A 27,924-nucleotide genomic window follows, 5' to 3' on the forward strand; every position below is an offset into this window, starting at 1 on the left:
TGTTGGGGTCGCCCAGTATTTCCGACCAGTTTTCTCTAGATCCAATCATCGAATTAGGGTTCCGGTGATTTTCGTGCCGTTTCGGGTAAGATTCCGGCGACATCAGAATTTTCAGACAACTATGGGCAGATTTCGACAGCTTCCAATATTTTCAAACTAGTGTAGAACTTCTGGCAGTTTCCGACATACATACTAGTCTATGGGAAATAGACGAGGGAGAGAACGTTTTGGAAAACTCGATCCAGGTGTAGTCATTGTCATAAACCCAGACACACTCGTGACATATGTTATATTTTGCATGGTCCACCACCCAATTATGATACTGTTGTTCTAAAAGAATGTAGAGAGTTCATTCGGTATCATGCAAATAAACAAACGTCTCCATAAGTAGTTTTGGTTGCACAACCTCATGTTTCTGTTGCGGGTAATTCTTTTACTTGTGTGTCACACAGTCTAGCACTCTTGGATCATGGGTCATAGACTCAAAGGCTTCTGATCATATCTCTGGTAATAAATCACTTTCGTCTGATATTGTTTATTCACAATCTCTTCCAGCTATTACTTTAGCCAATGGGATCCAAACAAAACCAAAAGGGGGAAAAGACAAACCCGTATCTTCTGTCACCCTAGACTCTGTTCTTTATGTCCCTCGTTCTCCGTTTAATCTAGCATCAGTTAGTCGTTTGACGAAATCCCTACATTGTAGCATAACTTTTTTTGATGATTTCTTTCTCATGCAGGTTCAGAGTATAGGACAGATGATTGGAACAGGGCATGAATCACAAGGCTTGTACTATCTTACCTGTTCTAATTCCCTAACAGCATGCTCCGTTACAAATTCCCCAGATCTAATTCACAAATGTTTGGGACATCCAAATCTATCCAAACTGCAAAAGATGGTGCCTAGTTTGTCTAGTTTACCCACATTAGATCGTGGGACTGATTTGCGGCATCTTTGGAAACACACTCATGCTACATTTTCACGTAGTACTGAGGGTCGTTTAGTCTATTTTTCAATTAGTTCATTATGATATTTGGGGTCCTAGTAGAGTCGGTTCCACCTTTAGGAATTCGTTATTTTGTTAATTTCATTGATGATTATTCGAGATGCACTTGGGTTTTCTTAATGAAAGATCGTCCTGAGTTATTTTTTATATTCAAATGTTTCTTTGCTGAAATACAAAATCTGTTTGGTGTTTCTATTCGTACTTTTCGTAGTGATAATGTCTTAGAATACTTATCATCCCAGTTTCAGGAATTTATGTCTCACCACGGAATCATTCACCAAACATCTTGTCCATACACTCCTCAACAAAATGGTGTCGCAGAAAGAAATAGACATCTCATAGAGACTGCTCGCACTCTCCTCATTGAATCCCATGTTTCATTGCGCTATTGGGGCGACGCAGTCCTTTTATCTTGTTATTTAATTAACAAAATGCCCTCTTCTTCTATTCAAAATAAGGTTCCACATTGCATACTGTTTCCTTAGTCACATCTCTATCCTATCCCTCGTGTCTTTGGGAGCACATGCTTTGTTCATATTCTAGCCCTAGGGAAAGATAAATTAGCTCCTCGAGCCCTCAAATGTGTCTTTCTTGGTTACTCTAGAGTTCAAAAAGGGTATCGTGTTATACACATGATCTTCATTGATACCTTATGTCCGTTGATGTTACATTTTTTTAGTCTCATCCTTATTATACATCTTCTGGTCATCCTCATGTATCTATGGTCTTACCCATACCTTAAGTTTTACCTGTGCCAACCTTTGAAGAATCTATGGTTACTTCTACATCTCCGATTGTAGTGCCACCACTACTAACGTATCATCGCCGTCCACGTCCAGCCCTAGTCCCAGATGATTTATGTCATGCGCTAGACCCTGCTCTTACTGCGGACTTGACTCCTCCTAGCCAACCACTTGTACTTCAAAAAGGTATACGATCCACTCATAATACTAATCCACATTATACCTTCTTAAGTTATCATCGTCTATCATCACCCCATTATACCTTTGTGTCCTCTTTGTCCTCTATTTCCATCCCTAAAACTACAGGTGAGGCACTTTCTCATTCTGGATGGAAACAGGCTATGGTTGATGAGATTTCTGCTTTGCATAAAAGTGGTACTTGAGAGCTTGTATCCCTTCCTGCAGGTAAATCTATGGTTGGTTGTCGTTGGGTTTACGCAGTCAAAATTGACCCAGACGGGCAGGTTGATCGACTTAAGGCTCGTTTTGTTGCCAAAGGGTATACTCAGATAATTTGGCTAGATTATACTGACACTTTCGCTCCTGTGGCTAAAATAGCATCTGTCCGCCTTTTTCTATCTATGGCTGGCTAAAGATCTTGGCAGATTGAAGTATTTTCTAGGTATTGAGGTTGGTCAATCTAGTCCAGGTATAGTTATTTCCCAACGCAAGTATGCCTTAAACATTCTTGAGAAGACGGGAATGATGGAATGTAGACCTATTGACACTCCTATGGATCCCAATGTTAAACTCCTTCCAGGACAGGGGGAGCCACTTAGTAATCCTGAAAGGAATAGACGGCTCCTTGGAAAGTTGAATTATCTCACAGTGACTAGACCTGACATCTCTTTTCCTATGAGTGTTGTAAGTCAGTTTATGACTTCCCCTTGCCAAAGTCATTGGGAAGAAGTGGTTCGTATTCTACGATATATAAAGTTAGTTCCTGGTAAAGGACTAACTTTATATAGCTGATTGGGAAGATCACCCTTTGACAGACATTCGACATATGAATATTGTGTTTTAGTAGAAGGTAATTTGGTGTCGTGGAAGAGTAAGAAACAGAATGTGGTTGCTCAATCTAGTGCAGAATCAGAATATCGAGCAATGGTGACAACTTGTGAGCTAGTTCGGATCAAACAGTTATTGGGAGAACTAAAATTTGGCAAAATTAATCAGATGGAACTCGTATGTGACAATCAAGCGGCTCTTCATATCGCATCCAATCCAGTGTTTCATGAAAGGACTAAGCACATTGAGATTGACCGTCACTTCATTAGAGAAAAAAATACTCTCAGGAGATATCGTTACAAAATTCGTGAATTTAAATGATCAGCTTGCAGATATCTTCACCAAGTCCCTCATAGGTCCTCGTATTAATTACATTTGTAACAAGCTAGATACATATGATTTGTATGCACCAGCTTGAGGGGGGATGTCTGAATAGAATAAGTATTTCCTACTCAAAATAGGAATAGGAATAGGAATAGGAATAAGAATAAGAACAGGAACAGGATTCCTAGTTGGAAAAGGATTCTAATGTAGTGTCTATAAATAGGGTCTCAATGTAAAATTTAGATACACAATTCAATAATATCTTTTTCCCAATATATGTCTCACAAGAAACACATCGTCAATTGGGACAACCTTCTCTACCTCTGCTAAAGAAGTTATGTCCTCAGTTTTTCAGAGTATTTCTTCATTGGAATGTGAGTCATGTTTGTTTGCAAAATATACAACTCTGTAGGTCCAAGAGTTAATAAGCAGGCTGAGTTAGTTAATTTTAGTGTTTCGGGACCACATCATGTCATTTCCAAAATTGAGCACAAGTATTTTGTCACTTATGCAGATTATTTCTCTTGGATGACTTGAATTTAATTTATAATGAGCCGCTCTAAAGTGTTTACTCACTTTAGTGCCTTCTATGCTGAAATTAAAACTCAATTCAATGCTTCTATGTGTATTCTGAAGAGTGATAATGCGGAAGTATACATGTCAAAATTGATTTGGTCCTACGTGAGACAACAGTATTCTCCATCAATCTCCATGTGTTGATACACCATCTAGAAATGGAGTTGTTGAGCGAAAGAATAGACATCTTCTTCAGACAGCTTGTGCCTTCTTATTCCAAATGAAGGTTCCTAAACAATTTAGGCCAATCCGGTCACAATGACTAGTTTTCGAATTAATCACATGTCATCTATTGTACATGGTGGTGATATGACTTATCATGTTCTTTCCAAACAAGTCAATATTTCTAGTGGAACCTAAGGTGTATGGAAGTACATGTTCCGTTTAAGATGTTCGATCATTCGTTAACAAATCAGATTCCCACATTGGAGTGTGTTTTCTTGGTAATATTCTTGCCTTTAGGAAGGTATAAGCATTATTCTACTGGACTTGGAAAATATATGGCATCAACATAGAACATCTCCAACTCAACTCTATTTTACTCTTCATTTCCCTATATTTTAAGAGAAAAATTGAGAATTGGATCTCCAACCACTCACCCTCTAAAAAGCTCTCTATTCTCTATTTATGGAGAACTACTATTCATCCTCTCTATTTCACTTTTTCATTAATTTAATATTATTTCTATCATTTGTGACTAACATATTATTTTTCATATAACACTATTAATTAAATTTCTAATATTTCTAATTCTTTTTTAATGTAATTTAATATTTTAAAAATTATACTTATACTACTTTTAACCTGAATTAAAAATATTTCAATTTTTCTTTCAATTTTCATCACTTTAAGAGATAATTATATATTATTATTGACTTTCACTATGTAGAACGCACAAAATTTAAATGATACAGTGAAAAATTCAATTTAAAAATACAATACATGACACAATAATTTAAATACATGATAAAAATACAACGCATAACATAATACTTTAAAAAATCACAAAAATAATTTAGTAATCTAGTTGGTCGTTTTAAGATTTAACAACACTTGGAAAAAAAATTAGTGTATGATCAAGAAAATTGTTGTGTTTGTTGATTTCTTTTTCTCAATTATACGTAGTTCTTTAAAATTTTTGTATAAAATATAATTTTATATTGAATAAACAATTTGAAAAGTAATAATTTTATATTGCATGAAAATTGTAGAGTGATTATTTTGAAAAAAAGAACGAATGATTTATATTATGAAATAAGAAAATTAAATAGAAATATAAATAATAATATAATATTGAGGAGAGAAAAAGATTCTTTTTTAGAGAAAAAAAAAGAAAATTGGTTGGAGTTGATTGTCTGAAAAAATAGAAAACTCTATATTGGAGAGTAAAATAGAGTGTAAGATTGGAGATGCCCTTATGTGGTATCAGATGACGTTCTTTCGTTTCTTAATACTTTTATTGAGCACTTATCCACTATTGTGCCTTCAATAGTTATTCTATTTGCGCTAGCAAAAGTGCCAATTGTTCAAGTTTACTCAAAGAGAAGAGATACCAATAATACATGTCTTGCACCAATTCCTTTATCATCAAATTTTCCTCCGCCTGATACTTCAGAAAACACTAACCTCCAAATTGCTTTTCGTAAAGGTACATGTACTTGCAAATCCACATATTCAATTACTTAATATGTTTCCTATAACCGCTTACCCTCCACATCTAGATCTTTGATTGCTTCTATAGACTCCATCTTGTACCTAAAGCAGCGAAGGAGGCTTTGAGTCATTCTAGATGGTCTAATGCAACACTTGAGGAAATACATGCCATAGAGAAAAACCACTTGTGGGATTCGGTGGATCTACCCAAAGGGAAAAAATTAGTGACATGTAAGTTGGTCTTTTTCGGTTAAAGTTGATCCAAATGGTTTTTTGGCAAGACCGGTGATTATTCCTCACAATTTCTCCTTGTGATGCAGTGAAATCATGGAAATTAGGATCTCAAGACGCAGCACCACCTATAATGCAAGGAATAACAAACTTACATCATGATATCGTCTTTTTAGTTATTCTAATTTACCAAAGGGTATGCTCAGACATATGGAATGGATTATTTCGGCACCTTCTCCCAGATGGCCAAACTCTATTTTGTCTGCTTGTTCATACTCCAGCTACTTTTGAGGATTGGCCTTTACATTAATTAGATATCAGGAATGCATTCCTTCAAGGTAATTTTCGAGAGAAACTGTATATGGAGTAACCACCCAATTTTGTTGCTCAAGGGGAAGTATGGCTTAAACAGAGCCCTCGAGCTTGGTTTGGCAAGTTCAGTGAGATGGTTCACGATTTGGACTGAAAATGAGAATTTGATCATTCAATCTACCAACAGCTTGCACTATCCTCCTTGTTGTATATGTTGATGACATTGTCATCACAGGAAAACATTAACATGAATCTTTTCCCTTTAAGTCTTTCCTACATACGAGTTTACATACGAAGGACTTCATCCAATTGAAATGCTTTTGTAGAAGCCAATCAAAGCAAGGATGGAGTTCTTCTACCTTAGAGAAAGTAAATTCTTGACCTACTTGCAAAAATTAGAAAATTGGAAGCAAAACTTGGCAATACTCTAATGATTCCCGATATGCATCTTATAAAAGATGATGGTGATATCCTACGATGATCCAAAAAGATAAATAAGGTTAGTTAGGAAGTTAAACTACCCCACTATGACTCATTTAGACATTGCGTTTGTTGTAAGCGTTGTCAGACAATTCATGTCTGCACCTACAGTTAAACATTAGTCAACCAACTTTGAAACAAATTCTATGTTACTTAGAAGGCGCTCCTAGACTTGGCATACTGTATAACAATCATAGACATACTTGAGTGTTTTGCAGATGTTGATTAAACTGAATCTACATTTAATGAAAGATCTACGATAGGCTATTTAGTCTTTGTTGGAGGAAACATAAAATCATAGAGGAGTAAGAAGCATAGTGATGTATCTTGATCCAGTGTTCGAATCCAAATACGGAGCTATGTCACATAGCTATGTCACACTCTATGTATGAGATTATGTGGATATATCATCTTTTAACTGAAATTGGATTGAAATATGAAACACCAGCAGAACTCTGGTGTGATAATCATGTTACTCTTCATATTGCCTCAAATTCGGGGTATCATGAAAGAACTAAACATATTGAGGTTTCTTGTCATTTCATTCGTGAGAAGTTCGTAGAAAACTTTATTTCCATTGGCTACGAGAAGACAAGAGAGCAACTAGTTGATTTGTTCACAAAGGCATTCAATGAATCTCAAGTTAACTATCTGTGTAGCAAGCTTAGCATGACTAATATCAATGCTCCACCTTGAGTGGTGTATTACAAAAGATTATAGGATATGTAAAGATATTCTCTTACCTTATATAGTTAGCTAAATCATAGGAGAGATGTGTAAGATGTTTACTTACCTTATGATAGAACCTCTAGCAATTGTATATATATACATCTACTTCTGACATTGTTCAATACAAGTTATTCCATTCCATGTTTTAATTACACAACCCATGCTCACTTTAACACACAGATTTCCAATTTTAACTAATACCTAATTTTAATTATTGGAATTCGGAAGTAGTAGCAATGAAATTATGTGAAGAAAGGGAATCACGATTGTTGTCAAAAATATCAAGGCCAAAGGGAAGAATTATTAAGGTTTGCCCAAATTTTCTTACCATATTTGGATTTACCTTTTACTGAAGAAAGGGAATAGAGTTCATCATAATTAATTTTTTACTTTTCCCAAAAGAAAAAATAAAAATAGCTTTGATATTTGAGTTACCCTCTTTCGTAGTAGAAAAGGCTTTGGATTCTATAAATTGAAGATTTTTCACAAGAACACAATAGCATCCGCAATGTAATCTTTTAGAGTTAAAAAGTCTTGTTTAGGAAGAGATTTTTCTCTTGATAGTTTCAATGCTTTCTTTTATATTATTAGTTTTCTCATAAGTAGATTGGTCAAATCATATTAAGCATCAAACACTCATTTAATATATTTCGCTTTTGATTTTGACTTATCATCGCTTAAGGTTTGCAATTGTTAATTTTCTGCATGACTCCATGTTATTTTGATCCAACAAAAGATATAAGCAAAAAGATTGTCCTTCCTCAAAATCAAGAACTGTAGAAGAGCAGTATCACTATAGTTATGATTGATATGGAAGAAAGATCAAGAGCATTCCGCTCAGTATTATCAAAGGCACGCTTTAAGCTCGCTTAAACCCTGAAGCGAGGCTCAAAACATGTTGAGCGTTTTGCCTTGCTTTATCTGCGCTTCAATGTCGTCGTCAAGTATCTAAGGCAAGCTTTTCCTTGCTAATGAGCCTCATATGAAAAAGTGACACTAAACAATTGATATTTCACTTTATCATAGTTTTTTTTCAATTTTTCTCATCATATATTTGTCATTCATGTTATAATTATTAGTTTTAAATTATATATATATATATATATATTTGTATTTTGTTCTCCCTTTGCACCTTTTTCAGTTAAGCCTACACTTTATTTGTATTTTATGCTTAAAGCCCCCACGGACCTTAGAGCTTTTTTGTGCTTTTTGCCTTTGACAACACATTTCCGCTAGAATCAATATGGATCACTAAACAACGAGGAAATCGTCTTTGCTCAGACAACAACATGGGAGTTGTCCTAATAGTGGAGAATGTGAACACAAATTTACATCCCCAAATGCTTTTCAGGAAGGAGGGGGAGAACCAATTATTAATCGCTTACCTGTTCAATATGTCATAATCTTGGGCTTCCAATAAGTAGTTATAACTACCATGTAGAAGCAACAACCCAGATTAGATGTAGATTAATGAGATTAGAGGGTGGTGATGCAGCTACGCCATCACAATGCCAAACCAGCATAATTCATGTTGATTTAACCAACTCTACATAGGAAAGAGAAGTTGAACGGATAATTGGTATCTTTCTCACCCCCTCTCTTTCCTCAGATCTCTCCTTTCTTCTTCCTTCCTAATCCTACTCACTCTTCTTCTGCAGTGTAAGGACTCAATGTATAGAAACTTCCAAACTTTCGATTCATTTTCTATTGTAATAAGTTGTAATTCCTTCAATTCAGTTGATCAAAAAAATTTATAAAAAGCTCCACTGGTTTATTAAATCTCAGTTCGATAATTGTTGAATCGAGGTAAGGTTCTAACAATTGATATCAGAGCCAAATTTCGCTCAACTTGTGAAGGTGAAAATGGTTGAAGGGACCTGGATGAAGCTATTAGATGATAAGTTGCTGCATCATGACGAAATTTTGGGAGATCTCACTACGACTTGTAGGGAACTCAACGAAACTCAAGCAGGAATCAGAGGAACCTTGGAGCTTATTTTGGAACAACTCTAGACAGAGCTCTTGAAGGTGCTTTTCCAATTAAAGATGGGTTGCTACGAAATCCCATACAGGAAGCTATGGCCAGATTGCCAATTCCACCTCCTAAATGGGAACTACCAAGCTACGAAGGGAATGAACCTAAGGTATGGTTGCGTAAATGTGAAAAGTACTTTAACAAATACAAAACTGCTGATAATCAAAACGTAGAGGGAGTCGCACTCTATTTGAACGGACTTGCCGAGACATGGTATAATTTACTTGTTTTGGATAGAGGAGTAGTTACTTAGGTTGAATTTAAGGAGGAACTCTGTGTGAGATTTAGGGAGTCAGGTTGAACATATAGTTGAGGAATTTACTAAACTATCTCAAATAGGGAAGGTCGATGAATTCCTTGGCTAGTTCGAAGACTTGAAAGCCCAAATGATAATAAGGAATCCAACCTTGAATAACGCTCATTTCATGTCAAGTTTTATTGGGGGCTTTGAAGGAGGAAATTAAGTTTGGGATTAAAATGTTTTAGCCGAAACCATTCAGAACGGCTATGGAGCAGGCTAACTACATGAGAAAGTAATAGAAGCAGCTCAAAAGAAGAACAGGATGACAGCTAAAATTTTTCCTCTCAGGTGGAAGGGTCTAGCTCTACAAAAAATGTTATGGGAAGCAATCCAATTCCTACTTTTTCTAGTGGTTCAAATTACTCCAAACCTACTACTGTGAACAACCCTCGACCAACACTTTTATGTTAACCCCAAAAGCGTATGAATACAGAAAGAGCAACAACTTATGTTCCAAGTGCGGAGAGAAGTCCTAACAAGGACACAATTGTAAGGCTAAGCAGTTGAATTGCATGAGGGGTAAAGAAGAGGCCATACTGCCAAATGAAATAAAGGGCACCTGAACCACCAGGAGTATCGTAGGAGTAACTGATGGGCATTTTGTGATGTGCCATACTAGTTGCCCTTGTTTTAGTTGGACAATGGAATGAAAAGCCTTCCGGGAGGATCTAAGAATAATCAACTTAGGAGGATGTGATATAGTGTTAGGAATTGATTGGATGAAGACAAATAATTCTACCAAGTTCGATCATGAGAAAAAGTGTGACAAATGATAGAAAGGGAAAACAAAATTATGCTACATGTTATTCCAAGCAAGAGTAGTTGACGTATGATCAGTGGTAGTGACATGGGCAAGCTTATCCGGAAAGGCCAAACATTGATAGCTCATCTAGTCATGCCAGGAGTAGAGTCCTACAATGAGCAGGTGGATGCCATAAATGGGACAACTCCAATAAGTACCAGTCTGTGTTTGTTGTGCCAAAGTCTTTACTACCAGTGAGACAACTTGACCATGCTATTAACTTAAAGCCTGGAGCCTCACCAGTTAGTCTAAGACCTTATAGATACAATCACTACCAAAAGAAGGGATTAGAAAAGCAAGTTTCGGAGATGCTTACAAATGGGATTATTTGTCATAGTCAATCCCTCTTTACTTCACCAGCTCTATTGGTTAAGAAAAAGGATGGTACTTAGAGGTTTTGTATAGACTATAGAGGGTAGAATGAGATTACAGTGAAGGATAAGTACCCAATTCCGATTGTTGATGACCTTTTAGATGAGTTACATGGAGCAATGGTATATTCTAAAATTGATCTCAGGGCAGGTTATCATCAAATCAGAATGAAGGCTGAAGATGTGTACAAAACAGCATTCAGGGCTCACATTGGGCAATATAAATTTATGGTTATTGCCCTTTAGGCTTACCAATACCCCTGCCACCTTTCAGACCCTAATGAATCGGGTCTTTGAATTGTACCCGAGGAAGTTTGTTTTGGTGTTATTTGATGATATCCTCATTTATATTAAATCATTGTCAGAGCATGTAGAGCATTTACTGTTGGTGTCCAACACTTTATTATTCAATCATTGTATGCAAAAAGGTCTAAGTGATCTTTTGGAGAAGAACCACTTGAGTGAAGAAGGCCAGTTACATGCCATCAGTGTAGCAGTTCAATTGCGGGTCCAAGAGATTGCAACCAGCTATGAAGGTGATCCTATGGCTGTGGAGCTCATTACATAGTTGACCGTGGATACTAATAGTCCTAACATGTGGCAGTTTCACTCGGAAGTATTGAGAAGGAAGCGGAAGATTTATGTGCGCTCAAATGGACCTCTTAGGCATTAGTTAATCCAGACTTTCCATGCTTCTAACTTAGGAAGGCGCTCTTGCCAACTTGGAACTTCCAAAAGGTTGTATCTACTATTCTATTGGCCTACAATGAAACAAATGGTGGTGCAGTTTACATCTGAATGTGAGGTTTTTCATAGCAACAAGGATAAGAATGTTCCCTATCCAGGTTTTCTGCAACCCGTGCCCATTCCTTTTATTTATGAAGTAAGAAGAATGTCATTAACAAAGCATCAAGCAGATGCACAGATTTAAAAAAAAAAGAAATATCATCTCCCAAAAAGGCAAAAAAACTATCTACACATCTAACAACAGAGATCTATAAAGCTGATAAATTCTAGGTAAGAATCGACACTAAGTACAGGAGAGAGATTAACCCAACCAAAAAGAGTAATCAAACATCTTGTTTTAACGCTAGAGATGGGAGTTGGGGTGCCATCAAAACATCTTTTGTTCCTCTCCGTCCATAAGCACCACAAAATACAGGTTGGAACCAAAGACCAAATCCGCTTGATGGACTTCCCAACTTTCCAAGAACTCCAAATGCTTATGGCTGATTTTTTCTGGGGGTGGAATAGTGATAGGAAGAAATATCATTGGGCGTCATGGAAGAACCTAAGCTTCCCATATGATGAGGGAGGAGTAGGTATGAGGAACTTAAAAGATGTTTGCAAGGCATTCCAATTCAAACAATGATGGATTTTCAGATCAACGCAAACATTGTGGGGTGATTTCTTGAAGGCAAAATATTGCCAAAGGTCCAATCCAGTCTGCAAAAAAAGGAATACTAGGGATTCATTAACTTGGAAAAACTTGTTGATAAACAGGCCACAAGTTGAGCAACACATCCAATGGAAGTTGCAAGCTGGAAACAGCTCATTTTGGTGGGATATGGCTAGGCTGTGGACCATTAGCACACTTTACCCCAAGCAGTAACAGACTCAATAATTCCAAAGTTGCTGATTTTTGGGAAGAAGGGAGATGAAGTTGGAGCAGACTGATGGAGCAGGCACCAGCCAGTCAACTCTCCAACATCCTAACCACAGAAATTTCCCCCCTCCAACACCTACCAGATCAGGCAGTATGGAAACCCAACACCCATGGTGGCTTCAGCTGTTCATCAGCTTGGGAAGAGATTAGAGAAAAAAGGGCTAAGAATCACTTCAACTCTCTTCTTTGGCATAAGAACATTCCATTTAAATCTTCTTTTTTGCTATGGAGAGCCCTTAGGGTTAAACTCCCTACTAATGATAAGATTACTAATTTGGCATTGAGCCATCAACTTGTGTTTGCTGTTTTGACAGGTCAGGAATGGATTCCATAGAGCATATCTTCCACACTGGAAAATTTGCAGCAGCAGTTTGGAGCAGTTTTGCTGCTACTGCAGGCATGCTGCCGGTCTGCTCCTCCCTGCAGGCCCTAATACAGCAATGGTGGGCTGTCAGGCCAAGAAATGCAGCACACAAGACACTACTACAAGCCACACCTATTTTCATATGCTGGAACCTTTGGAAGAACAGATGTGCAGCCAAATATGGGGGCAAAACAACCAACATACGCAGGGTCAAATATGCCATATACAAAGACAATTACAAGATGCTTAGCAATGCCTTCCCACAGGTTAAATGGCCAGCAAAATGGGCAGAATTGATCCAAATGAGTGAAAGGTGCTCGCATGACATCAAGGTGAACATGGTGACTTGGACTAGACCTAAAGATCAGTGGATCAAAGTAAACACTGATGGCAGCGCAATCAATAATCCAGGCAAGCTGGGGGTTGGTGGTATTCTGAGAGATAAAAGTGGTAGGTTGGTGATGGCATTCACAACACCACTTGGAGAGAAGGCAAACAACAAGGCTAATTTAGAGGCAGCCATCCTTGGATTGACTTGGGCACTCGAACTTGGATATAGGAATATAATATTGGAACTAGACTCCCAATTGGTTGTGCATTGGATCTTAAAGAAGGTTGCCCCTCAATGGAGCATTATCACACAGCTGGGAAGGTTACAGAACCTCATTTCTCAAACCCAGAATTTCAAGTGCCTACATGTATTCAGGGAAGCTAATTGGGTGGCTGATGCACTTACAAAACACAGCCACAAGACAACCACTCCACAGGTTTACTTCAACATCCAACAAATGCCTAAAGAAGCAAGGTCATACTATCACCTTGACTTGTCGTAGATGCCTAGCTTTAGAAGGAAGAAGACCAAAAGAATTAAGGAACCTCCTTGATTATTCTCACTTCTTTTCAACTTAGCTATAATTAAAATTTACAGCTACTTTGAATAGACTAGTTTAGTTATATGCTTTCTTGTAAAGGGAGAGTCTCCCTAGTTTATGTTTTCTAGATACGGTGTATTGAGAGGAGTCCTCTCATTAGTGCTTATTATTTTGATTACATCTTTTTTGTAAGGGAAAGAGTTGACTTCCTTTGGAAAGTTGACTCCGAACCATCTTAGGTAGGAGGTAAGGTGTATGCCCCCCTCCTTGTATTTTGTTTTTGTTATTAATAATAAAGCCCGGGGTGTTGCTCAGCCCCTGACCCACCACAAGGGTCGTTTAACTAAAAAAATGACCTTGGCATGACCCAAGTGAGTCCAAAAAGGGAGAACATGTTCCATATGCCTGTTGCAACTATGCAATGAAGGAACAAGTGATTATAGATTCTGAGTTGCACAAGCACATGTAGCATCTGTTGACTATTTGGAATTTCCTCCTCATGAGATTATTCTGAGTCAAGCAAGAATCTTTAAGAGTAATCCAACTGAAACAAATAACTTCAGGTGGCAACTTAGTTCTCTAGATTAATTTCCATGGCCATTGATCAATTAAGGTCTTCTTGGAGCTTTGTTGAAGGTAGCATGCTTTAATCCTTCCCTGCTATGTCAACAGATAAGTTTGTCCCGGCGTGTTGATTGCACTAGTCTGAATGGTGTCCATAAGGCTAAAACCCTCCTCCAACTCCCAGTCATTAAGATTTCTCCTTAGGACCAGATTCCACACATTGTCTTCCCTGTACTGCGAGATGGTTGAGTCTAGATGAGATGCAACCAGGAAAATGTTTGGAAAAACATTCATTCGAGAAGTGTCTCCTAGCAAAATATCTTTCCAAGACGTAATATTTCCCCATTTCCCACCATAAGTGAGGCATCACTGAAGAATAGTTCCCACAATTTCCTTATATATCTCCAAACAACAGTACCATAAGAGGTACTAACTTTGTTAGAGCACCAATGACTATCACTACCATACTTTGTTTGGATCACTTCCTTCCACAAGCCAGCAGCCTCTTGATTGTATCTCCAATGCCACTTCAATAGCATACACTTGTTACGTAAGACCAAGTCTTTTATCCCCAATCCTCTATATTGTTTTGGCAAAGTTACTTTGGCCCATTTAACAAGGTGAATTTTGTGGTCCTTGTTGCCTTCCCAAAGAAAGTCTCTCCTGATTTTGCCAAGTCGTTGTTTCACCTAAGCTGGAATAAGGAGTAAGACATAAAATAGGTGGGAATGTTGTCCAATACACTATTGATGAGTGTTAATCTTCCCCCTGGAGAGAGATATTGTTGTTGCCAGGAGGCTAACCTTTTCTCAAACTTTTCCATAATCACGTTCCAAACTTGAGATGATCTATTCATGGCACCCAAAGGCAGACCCAAGTATGTGGTGGGAAAGGAGCCAGTAGGGTAACACATGATATCTGCCATATCTTCCAGATCAGGGACCTCATTTACAGGGTATATAGTTCGCTTGGATATGTTGATGTGGAAACCTGAAATGCTTCAAAGAGCATAAGGGTGAGACTAAGATATTGCACTTGAGATTTCTTAAAAACCAAGGTGTCATCAGCACATAAAAGATGTGAGATCGAGACTGGTGGACCATAACCATTGCCCACCTCAAAGCCTTCTATCTATTAAAGTTGCTTAACCTTCTCCAACGTCTTACTCAAACCCTTCATAGCTAGAATAAAAAAGAAGGGTGATAAGGGAACCCTTTAACTGATGCCTCTACCAGGAGAGAAGAAACTCATAGGACTTCTATTCACTAGTACAGAATACTTTATGGTGGAGAAGTTATACCTGATCCACCTAATCCATCTCTCTCCAAATCCCATTTGCCTTTGGATTGAAACAAGGAAGGACCAACTTAATTTAACAAACGCCTTCTCAATATCAAGTTTAAAAAGCAGCCCTGGAGTACCACTTTTCTGCTTCCAATCTAGTTCTTCATTGGCAATAAGTGTTGCATCAGGACGATTTGCCTTCCCTGAACAAAAGCATTCTGAAAACCATAGACTAGATTCCCGATCAGCTTCTTTATCCTTTCTGAGAGCACTTTGGCCAATGTACACAACCAATAAGACTGATAGGCCTAAAATCCTTAAGTTCTATCGCACCTTTCTTTTTGGACAAGTGCAATAAAAGAGGCATTAAGAGATTTCACCATGTGGCAATTGTTGTGGAGTGATTGAGCGCACCTAAAATATCTTCCTTGATAATTCCCAACACTTCTGATAAAACCTCATAGAGAAGCCATTTGGCACTGGACTTTTGTCTGGGGCACATAAGTTGATTGCATTCAATATTTCTTCTTCTTCAAAGGTTTGTTCCAAAGCAGTCTTCTCTTCAAAGCTCAAACTACCCAGACCCTCAAAAGAAACAGTAGGTCTCCATTATTCGTGTTCAGAGTGTAACTCTTGGTAGAAGTCAAGAATTACCTCTTTCACCTGCTTTTTTCCTTCAATGAGGTCATTTCCTACCTGCAATCTGTCAATGTGGTTGTATCTCCTGTGGGAGTTGGCTATTCTTTGAAGTAATTTTTTTCCTTTCCCCCTCTTTTAACCATAGACACCGCGATTTTTGTCTCCTAGAGGTTTCCTTTGCCTTTGCTGATTGTTGAATCTCTAGTTGTAATTGTAAAATTTTGTTCTTTTCAACTTGAGACCGGACTCTTCCTTCAGTTTGTTGTTGCTTTTTGTTCTGTTAGCAGAAGATCATCTATGGTTTTACTGATTCTAGAATTTAGATTACCAAAAACCTCTTTGTCCCAGGTAACAAGGTCTTTCTTCAAAAATTTTAATTTCTGGGAGAGTATAAAGTCTGGAGAGCCATTTACTATATAACCTTGCCACTATTTTTGGACCATATCATGGAAACCTTCATGCTGCAGCAGTGTTGTGAAAAGTGCAGAAAAGCGCGCTTAAAGCGCACTTCAAAGTGAGGCGACCCTTGTGTGCTTTTTTATCTTGAGGCGAGGCGATCTGAAAAAAGCTCTCGCTTCAGATGAAGAAGCGAGAAGCGACCCTAAGGCAAAAGCGCAATAAAGTGCACTTTTTATAAAAATAGCGACAATTAGTTTTTTTTAAAAAAATTAGGTTTCTTTAAAAAAAATAATCTGAAATATAACCTTCTCTCTCCTCACGACTCTTCTTTCACGACTCTTTCCCTTCTTTCCCTCCTCGCAACTCTTCTTTCCCAATAATTCTTTCCCTTCTTTCTCTTATGACGATCTTGACTGAGGCTGCCTCTCTCTTCAACCTCGATCGCGATTGCAGGTAACTTTTTGTTCATCTCTTTTTTAGCTAATGTTTATTAGTTCATCTATATGAGTTTCTTTTCTCCTTATTATACAATCTTCGCCTGTGCTTCATCTCTTCATCTTTCTGAGTTTCGACTAATCTAGTTTTTTCTTCTTCTTCTCTTATTTTCTTCATCTCTGCTGCCTGCTCTGTTTCTAATTACTGACTGCTACCTCCTCTGTTTTTTTTTCAATTCTTTTGCTTCTTTTTTTTTGTGATCAGTCTAGCAGCCTTGTTGAAGAATAGGAGTTTGAATCTTTGTGATTTAATTATGTTTTTGATTTTTTACTTTATATGTTATGACTTATGAGTATTTTTGCCTATGTAATCTCTTTCAATCTAAGACTATATTACCTCTATTTAGTTATTTAATATTTTTTTTATACTAAATGTCGCTTTTTTTAAAAAAGTGCACGCTTCGCTTCACGCTTCTCGCTTCTGTGAAGCAAGCCCTCGTCGCTTTTTTCCGCTTCTCGCTTCCCAAAACACTATGCTGTAGCCACATGTTCTCGAATTTGAAGTAGGAAGGATCAGAAGTCCAATCACCACTCTATAGGGCTAGTCCAATCACCACTCTATAAGGCTAAGGGACTGTGGTCGGAGACAACCCTTGGTAGGCCACCTGTTTCACAACTCCAAAGAATTCATTCCATTAAGTGGAAATTAAGAACCTATCAATTCTGGAAGCCTGCACAAATTCCTCTCTCCTTGTCCATGTATAAGTTGAACCATGTAAGGGGAGATCAATAAGACCCATGTCTTGAATAAATACAGAGAAGTCCTTCATGTCCTAGGATCTCCTTATACAATTGTGCCTCTCATGTTCATATCTACATACATTAAAGTCACCACCTATGGCTCAACATCCATCCCAAATGCCTCCGACAGCAGCCAACTCATCCCATAGGTCACACCTTTCTGGAGTTGAGTGAGGTCCATACACCCCAGAGAAACAGAATCTGATTCCACCTGAAAACCCTCCCACATGGCCGAAAGAGTATGCTGCCCTTGGTAAGAGTCTAAGCATTTCCACCGTCTTTTGTCCCACAAAATAATAATGCCACCCCTCATACCACTTGCTTTCAATCCAACCCATTCGACCCATCTTGATCCCCATATATGCCTTGCAATTGCCACAGAACAACACTTTGTTTTTGTTTCACGTCATGATATCATGCTTCCAATTTTGAACAAGTAGCTTGATAGTGTTTCTTTTGCTTACATCATTAAGCCCCCTTATATTTCAACTAATAATTTTTGCTTTCATTCTGAGAAAGCCTTTCCATTCTCATAATTAATTGTGCACAGCAACTTCTTGCCCACAATCTCACCCTTTTCCTTTGATCTTTTCTTCTGTTGCTCTTTCCCCTTTGATTTCTACAACTGTAACTTCCTCTTTTGTTCCATTCGCAATATCATATCGAAGATTTTGTACTCAAACCCCACTGAATTGACCCCAAAGGCTTTACAAGCTTTGGTCATCACTATCTTGGTCCAATGAGAGGTTTCAATAACTCTTGGGTGTGAAATAACATGTTCCTCCAAGTTGTCACCGGACCAGGGTAGTGACAAAATGTCGCTACTAATTGTGGAAGAGAAACCTGAATCTTGAGAACACCCAATAGAGAAATCAGAGTGGATAAGAGGAAGAGAGAAGAGAGAGGTCGCAAGCATCCGGCATTGTCGTCTGCATCTCCCTCGCACTCCTCAAGGGAATTAGTGTGCGTTAAAGAAGCCAACAATGGCTTTTGAGACAACTTAGCATTCGACTGTTGTTTAGAAAGCTTTTGTGTCTCTGCCACTGTAGATTGGGCTTGGGCTGGTCTAATAGCCTTCCACTCCTTTAATATCCTTCTTTTTATCGATATGCAAGTTCCCCCTTTTTTCTTTAAACTGGTAACTTTAGTCTATATATCCACAGGTATACTACAACAAAAGTCTAGTTCCCCTTCAAAAGTTTTACAACTTACAGAATAAAGTAGTCTTAGTCTAAGTTGCTACCTATAACTAGCATATCAAAGATATCCTCTGTCCTAGTTAATATATCTTGTTCACACCAAAAATAGAAAAGAACTAAGCAATCCATCTTGATCTTGATCTTCTATAAGCTATTCTAGCTATTCTGCCAATTTTCAGAACTCCTGTTGTTTCTCTATTTCCAGATTGTCCACCAAATACATGTCGAGACAAGTTTCTATCTCTTCTCTTAGTCAGGAGCATTGTCATTTCCATTCCAGTTGCTCAAGATACCTTTAATGCTCCCTGGTTTCACCCATCTTATCCCCTTTAGACAAATGAAATTCCCCATAATTGTTCTGTCCATGTACAATGCAAAAAAAGATGGTTAATTATCTCAGCATGTTCTCCACATAAAGTACATCGTGAAGCCAACTGATAGACTCTTTTCTATAGATTTTCATTAGTCAAAACTGCTTCTTTTGTTAATAGCCACATGAAGTAGTTTACTCTGTAAGGTACTTTTGGTTTCCAGGTGATCTTCCATGGCCATTCCATCTCCTGTCCAGCATTCTTGTTGAGTTCCTTATACACTGAACTTACTGAGAATTAACATGTGGTATCATTCTGCCAAACTAATAAGTCATTTTCAATGAGGTTGCTGAAAAAGCCTACTGGATCTTGAAATTCTGCACTTTGTCGATCTCCCAATCCTGAAGGTTCCTCCTTAAGAACAAATTTCATTCTTGTCCAGTCCACATTGTAGCCACAGTGACTTGTTGATGTTGGCATAAAGTGAACAATTCAAGATGCAACTGTTTCATAGGGACAGACCCATTGCACTTACCCTCCCAGAAGGATGTTTTTGACCCATCTCCCACTTCTACCTTGGTTCTGTGATACAGCACTGGCTATAAATTTCTGATTCCCCTCCATACAGTGCATTTATATGGAGTACTTATCATTTTAGTCATCCACTTATCTTCCATGCCATATTTTGCTATCATGACCTCTTTCCAGAGCATGTTATCTTCATTTGCAAACTTCCACAACCACTTCATCATTAGGCTCTGGTTTTGTTTCCTCAGATTTCTTATGCCTAGGCCTCCTGTGTTTTTCCTCACCATCAGTTCTTTCCATTTAACAAGATGAAACTTCTTATCTTCACTACATTGCCATAAGAAATGTCTTCTAAGAGCATCAATGTTATTAGATACACTAGCAAGCATAGGGAAGACTGACATCATATAAGAGGGTAATGCATCCATCACACTGTTAATTAAAGTCAATCTTCCTCTCAAGGACAAGTACTAACTCTTCCAGCTGGTGAGTCTCTTTTCACATTTCTCCAATACCTCATTCCATATGCCTTTGGACTTGCTTTTAGCTCCCAAAGGCATACCTAGGTAAGTAGTTCGAGCTCCCCAACCTTGCCTCCTAGTGTTCTGGTAAAAACTTCTGTATTAAGCACACTAATGATAGGATAGATGAAGCTTTTCCCCCGAGTTAATGTGGAGACCAGAGACAGCTTCAAAAATGACTAAAATGACCCTCAAAATTAGTATTGTTTTGTCTCAGTTCCACAAAATACCAATATGCCATCTACATATTGTAGATGAGTTACCTCCAATCTAAAAAGTTCTCCTGCTTGAACCCCTTGATCCACCCCTTTTCCCTTGCTGTATTGATGAGGTTGCTCATTCCTTCCATGGCTAAGATGAATAAAAATGGGAAAGAGAATCCCCTGTCTCAGGCCTCGCTTGGAAGGGAAAAATCCAGTGGCTACTCTATTCACAAGTATAGAGAACCTAACAGTGCCAATACAATGTTTTATCCATCTTATCCACCTGGCCCCAAAACCCATACTTCCCAACATCTGTATAAGAAAGTCCCAATTTAAGAAGTCATAAGCTTTTTGTATGTCCAGCTTGCATACAAATCTTGGCTTATTGCTCCTTTGTCTGGTCTCTATGCATTCATTAGCTATCAAAACGACATCCATAATTTGTCTGCCCTTGATAATAGTCATCTGATGTCTATCAACCAGGCTAAGTATCACACTCTTGAGTCTCTCTGCTAGAAGCTTTGCAATGATCTTGTCTACTCCCCTGATAAGACTGATGGGCCTGAAGTCTTTTAGTTCCTCAGCATCTACCTTCTTTGGGATCAAGACTACAAATGTTGCATTCAACCTCTTCTCCAAAAAAACATTTCTCATGAATGTTTTGAATAGCTCCAACCAGATTTGAGTTGATGACATCCCCACATTGCTTGAAAAATTCCATTGAATAACCATCTGGGCTAGGAGCTTTATCCCCAGCACATGCCTTCATGCTTTCTAGGATCTATTGTGGTTCAAAAAGAGCCTCTAGCATGGACCTATTCTCTGCATTAATTTTGGGGCAGTTCACCATTTCTAATTGGGGTCTCCACCTCTCTGCGTACAAGTTCTCATAAAAGTCCACTATTTCCTTCCACCTCTCCACGTACAAGTTCTCATAAAAGTCCACTATTTCCTTTTTGATCTCCTCTGGATCCTCCTTCATCACCTCCCCCACTTTTAACTTGTCTATTGTATTTGCCCTTCTGTGTGCATTTGCAGTTTTGTGAAAAAAATTGGTGTTTCTATCCCCCTCCTTAAGCCATGTTACCCTGGACCTTTGTCTCCAAGCTATTTCCCCTTTCTTTGCAATTTCTTCCAAATTCATTTATGAGCGTCATTCCTGATACTATTTCTTCTTCTTGCAACATTCTATGCTCCTGAATTTCCTCCAGATCTGCCAACTATGCCAGCACAAGCTGTTTCTGAATTCCCAGATTCCCTTGAGTCGATTTACTCCACTCCTTTAGTGTATACTTTAATGCCCTCAAATTTGGAGATTAGAACAAAGTCAGAGCTTCCATTGCTAGGAAAAGACTCCCACCATGTCTTGATCTTTTCCTCGAATCCTTCTCTTTGAAGCCACCGATTCTCAAATTTAAAGTAAGAATTGGAGGCTTTCCAAGCACCACATTGTAACATGATAGAGGAGTGATCTGAGGTAACCCTCTATAAGATTGTCTGTTTGAAATTCTTGAAGCAGTTGTCCAGTTCTTCTGAGATTAGATATCTAATCTAACTGCAATATTTTGTCTATCCCCTTTTCGCCATGTATATTTATTTCCTTTCAATTCCAAGTCACTCAACTCCATGTCCTCTATAAACTCAGAGAAGTCTGTCATTGCTTTATTGATTCTGAGGCATCTCTTTTTCTCTGATGGATATCTAGTGGTGTTGAAGTCCCCACATAGGACCCACAGCCCTGAGCACAGATCCCTAGCAGCACCTAGCTCACCCCAAGTATCTTTCCCTTTCCACTCGACCATTTGGTGCATAGACTCCTATTAAGTGCCAATTCAGGCTTTGGCTCTTACCAGTGAATCTAGAAGTGACAGAATGCATCCCCACACTGCTTTCTACACCCTCCCAGTTCCTTTTATCCAATATAATCACTACACCCCCTCTGGTTCCACTAGCCTCCAACTACACAAAATCAACCCACCTACTACCCCATACTTCCTTTATTATGTTTGTGATATCCCCTCTCAATTTGGTTTCTTGGAGACAAACAATATCATCCTTCCAAGATCTAAGTATATTCCTGATTATTCCCCTCTTTCTACTACAATTTAACCCCCTTACATTCCAGGAAATAATTTTCAAATTCATTGATCAGTTATAGGTAGACATCCACCCTTGCTTCTAGAGCCATAGCTCCGGAATTTACTGTCAATTTCTAGCCTTTTCAATTCTGTTACCCCCTACTTCTTTACTGTGACTTGCATACCTCCGTTGTGTTGCTTGTTGTTGTCTATTTTCATGAACAACTCCTTTGCCTTCTTCTCACGCCCTTTGAAATCTACCCCAAATTCTATACTTAGCTTGATTATATACTCTGCTGGTAATTTCATTCTCAGTGAGGTTGGTTCTTCTCCAATTCACCACTTCGAGTTGATCATCTGCCTGTGTGACTAAGATCTCACCTTCATCGCCCTTTTCGAGCCTATTATTACTGACTTGTCTGCTGGATTGTTGGTTTGATCATTCGAAATTTCTTTCTCCCCTTCAAAAATCTCCATCTCTACACTTGCAGTGTTAAGATGAGAGATATTGGCTTGAATTTATGTTTCCATCGTTATATCCTCCTTCTGTGTTATTTTAATTGTCTCCTGGATTGTAAAATTATTTAGGCTCAAGTTTAGGCCAAAATTTTCTTTTACGTTGCCTGCCACAGCCCATAATGGCCCTTTCCCCTTCATTAAACCTCCATGTGCCCTTTTATTTGAACTTTCCTTACTTCCTGCTGCACCCACATGACTAGTCTCGCCAAAAGTAGAGTCTTTCATCAAAATAGGTCTCTGCTTCTAATTACCCACTAGTTTAGGGCCCCGACCTTTGTCTTCTCCTTCTCTACTCTAAAAGTGACTGGAGCTTCCACCCATATAGGGATTGTGAACACATGCCTCCATCGGCCCCCTATATCTCCGGCGGAATCAACTTCCCGTCTCCTTTCACCTTGATTCTTGCACAATGCAAATGGTTTTGCAGAGACGTTCCCTCCTCTGTCTCGATGTAGCCACCAAACTGCTCTCTGATCTGTTCGAGGATGTTCTGTGACCACAGACACAGTGGTCGCCCTAGAATTCTTATCCACACCCAATCTCTGGTGATTTCTTCTGGCCACCATCCTGTGGTTGGATTCCACCATTCGAGTGACAAGTTCATCTTCTTCAAGCTCCAAGTTGCAGTAAGTACGTGTTCCGCAATTTTCTTGGAGAAGAGCTCGAAAAGGAACATTCCATCATTCATGGCAAAAACATTGGGACTGCCGGCTACCTTCCATGTGTTGCATGCCCATCTTTTAACTTCATTTAGGGTTGCGCCTTCTTTGATGCCTTTGTTGCTCATCTGTTTGTGTTACAGACCTCTTTGAAGGATCTTGTTATCTTGCTTGTTGCTGCTGTTTGGGGTTGTTCTGCCTCCTTTGTTGTATATATGAATTTTGCTATTTTGTGGGCAATATTGCTCCATCCTCCTTTGTGATAGCATTCAGGTGTAATAATTATGGACTTTTTCTGTCCTTGAAGTGCAATAAAACTAATGTATCTTCCATTTTCATTGTACTTGAGAGTAGAAAAGAGCTCTGAAAAATGGTCCCTTGTCTTCCATCTTCTGACCTCTTTCCCCTGTGTTTTTGAAGCTTCAATAAAAACTGATACCAACCATTTTAGATTTTTGTGACTGACTGTAACACTCCTCATTAATTTCCTGCTGCGTTCAAACCACTCATACCATGTTTCTGCTCCTAAATGGCATTTAGTGATCTCATATGATTTCAATCCAGCATTGTAGTAAATGCTGTTTTCCCCTAGTGCATTAACTCCGGCCATCTCCCGGAGAAGGACCCCCCAGAAAGGAAAGAAATCAAGAGCTGACTGAAGGCAGGCTAAGAAAAAGTTTTCCTCGATCTTAGTGCCTGAGAGTCCTTTCAACAGATCAAGTTCCCCTTTTTCCTCCTTGAATAATAAAGATGATCCGAAGACTTCTGCTGCAACTGGGCCTTCGTTTTTAGTTGGCCTAAAGTTGCCTTAGAACTTTTAGGCCCAACTCTAGGGTCCTCAGCTGATTTTAGATTTGGATCAATAGGCTGCTCATTCTTCAAAACATAAGTTTGGTCAGAAGTCTTCTGCTGCAACTGGGCCTTTGCTTTAAGTTGGCCCAAGGTTGTCTTTTTGGGCCCAACCCTAGGGGCATCAGCAGATTTTAAATTTGAATTAATAGACTGCTCAGTTTTCGAGACACAAACTTGTTTGGACCGTCGGTTAAAACCTTGTTCCTCAGAATCACTGGCAACTGAGATTATCGAGAAGGCATTGGCAATAATGGATATTTCGTAAATTTTGCCGCCTATCTCAAGTCAATTTGGTGTGGAGGTTCTCGTTCTACTGCTGGAATACAAATCCGAGCCCAGAGAATATGATTTCTCTTCTTTGTGTCCTCGTCTGCACCAATATAACCACCACAACAATCCCCGATAAATTTCAGAGACTTTTCCGACCATGCGTGAAGCGGGATGCCAAAATCCCAAATCCACCTCTGATTTGCTACTAACCTTCTTAAGAGTTATCTATACCAGAATCTGGAGCCCACCACTCAAGTGATAATCTTCTCCCATTCCAAAGCCATTCCCCCATTATTATCCTCTTCGCTTCTTGCCTAGATGGAAACTCGAACATCATCTGATTATGTGTGAGCTGTAAGACGGGCAACCCTGCCGTCATCTTCCACCTTTTCAGGAACCACTGATGGATGACTGTTGGATTTGGACTCGAGCTGAAAGGGTCAATGAAGGTTCCAACTAAGCAACACTGCAAGTATTCCTGTCGATTCTCCAATTCAGAATGAGACAGAGCTCATAACCGGCCATTTCTGGATATTTGCAGCATCCGTGAAAGATTTCCCTGGGGTGACAAACTTCCGGAGAGCTGGGTTAACTGGCTCACCCAGAGATCTTATAATTTTGTCGGCTAAATCACTCCACCCAACATTGTAATCCATCTCCAGGATGATAATAGCTGATTTTCTTTGGTCCCTAGATGTTTCTACTCGAAGAAATCTCCCATAAGAGTTGAAGTTATGATAAACTCTGAATAGATCCCCCTCTTTAAGCCTAGCTCATCTTCTATGAAGGTCTCAGCACCTTTGGGAGCTAATCTCATATCACTGCATACCCATCTTAAAATGACTTCGTCGATCTTAATATTACTGGCAAAGCGACTACTGAATTCCTTGAACAAGAACCACCTAAAAGAACCTTCACTTATATCATTTATTTCAAAAGACTTATCACTGGAAATGAAAAAGCACACCCTGTCACACATACACACCCTGTCACACATACAAAGAGATCGTATGCTTAAAATTCCACCACAAAGTAAATAATTTTGTCCCCCATGGTAAAAAAGAAGCTAGTTCCGGTAGGAGTTGCCAGAAAAAGATCAAAGAAAGTAAGCGAGACAGCCTAGGACAGGTTCCCCTTGGGAGCTGCGCCTGGGAGCATTACAGTTTTTCTGCTTTTACTATGCCACAATCAATCAACCCGTGCCCATTCCTAATCAATAATGGAGACACATAAGTTTGGATTGTATTGAAGGTTTGCCTAAATCCTCAAACAAGGATGTTATTTTTGTAGTGGTTTATAGGCTAACTAAAGGTGCTCATTTTATAGCTCTATTCCACCCTTTCACAGCTCTACAAGTCGCAACTAAACTCTGGAAGAGAGTACACGCGCTTAATGGTGCACCTAAGTCCATTATCTCTTTTTGAGTAACTTCTGGCAAGCTCTCTTCAAATTGAATGGCACTCAACTCCTATATAGTTCTTCCAATCATCCTCAAACAGATGGGCAAACTGAGAAGGTAAATCGGTGTAAAGAAAATTACTTGATGTGCATGACTAGTCACAGACCTCATCAGTGGAAGCAGTGGTTGCACCTAGCTCCGTGATGGTACAACATCAACTACCACACAAGCTTGCAATGCACCCCTTTTGAAGCTCAGTATGGGTACTCACCTCCTCAACTATCTATGGGACCAATGATGGATACTGTGGTGCCTGTTGCTGAAGATTTGATCACAAGGAAGCAACAGATGCAACAAATTATTAAGGAAAATTTGTTGAAAGCTCAAGAAAGAATGAAGTAAATATGCTGATCTACATAGGTGAGAAAGGGAGTCTCAACCTGGTGAGGTGGTATACCTCAAGCTTCAACCTCACCGACAGTTCTCAACTGCTCTACAAAGAAATGTGAAGCTCAGCTCCAAATACTATGGACCTATACAAGATTCTAGAAAGGGTTGCACCTGTAGCCTATAAGCTAGATCTTCCGCCTACTTCTAAGTACATCCAGTGTTCCATGTATCTTTTCTCAAAAAGAAGAAGGGACTAAAGAGGTTGTGCAATCCATTCTACCAGTTACTGAGAGGATTGTCAACTTTTTGGTTAGACCAGTGGCTATTCTTCAGCGGCAGATAGTCATGCTGAACAATAGAGCCAATGTGAAATTGCTCATACAGTGGTCAAATCTACCTCATGAAGATGCTACATGGGAGGATTATCATTTCATTAAGGCCCTGTTTCCTGATTTTGTTATTAATCCTTGAGGACAAGGATGCTTTGCAGGGGAGGGATTGCCATGACCTTGGGCTTACACTAAGTAGTTATAACTACCGGGTAGAAGCAACTGCCCAGATTAGACGTAGATTAATGAGATTAGAGGGTGAAGATGCAGCCACGTCATCAATGTGCAAAACCAGCACAGGCCACATTGATTTAACCAACTCTACAGAGGAAAGAGAAGCTGAACGGATAATTGGTATATTTCTCACCTCTTCTCCCAGATCTCTTTCTTCTTCTTCGTTTCTAATCTCACTCATTCTTCTTCTGCAGATTAAGGACTCGTCTATGGAAACTTCCAAACTTTAGATTCATCGTCCATTGTTTTAAGTTCTAATTCCTTCAATTCAGTTGATTAATAGAAAATTGTCCCAAAAAACTCTGTTGTTTGATCAAATCTTAGTTTGATAATTGTTGAATTGAGGTCTGGTTCTGACACAGCACATAGGCTACAGTGCATAATTTGAAATATGTGTCAAGTCAAATTGATTATTCATAAACCACGATAAAATATAGGCTATATGGTGCATGATGTTAAATTTGTTTTAAGTCAAACGAGTTATGTCAGCCATCGGAGATTTGATGCTAGGGTGATATTTTAGGAGGAGATGAAAACAGCATAGGATGCAGAAATATGTGTCAAGTCAAATTGATTATTCATAAACCATGAGAGAATATAGGCTATATGGTGCATGATGTGGAATTGGTTTAAAGTCGAACGAGTTATGTCAGCCATCGGAGCTTTGATGCTAGGGTGATATTTAGGAGGAGATGAAAACGGCATAAGATGCAGTGTCTTGGGCACTTATGTGAACAATTAGGAAAGAAAGGTAAAGAAGAGCAGCTTAAAAAGGAAGAAGACACCTTTGTAGGATTATTAATGAAACACAAAAGAAATAATAATAGATGTATATTT

The 27,924-nt window shown here is 38.8% G+C and overlaps 1 protein-coding gene across 2 annotated transcripts in view; it reads right to left on the reverse strand.

Annotated features, from left to right (window-relative positions):
• Positions 1–27,924, reverse strand: part of LOC101251361 (rab GTPase-activating protein 22-like) — a 53,799-nt gene that overhangs the window by 11,849 nt on the left and 14,026 nt on the right. The gene's annotated exons all lie outside the window — the stretch shown is intronic.

This window comes from Solanum lycopersicum, chromosome 3, assembly GCF_036512215.1.
Source record: "Solanum lycopersicum chromosome 3, SLM_r2.1".
Classification (NCBI taxonomy): Eukaryota; Viridiplantae; Streptophyta; class Magnoliopsida; order Solanales; family Solanaceae; genus Solanum; species Solanum lycopersicum.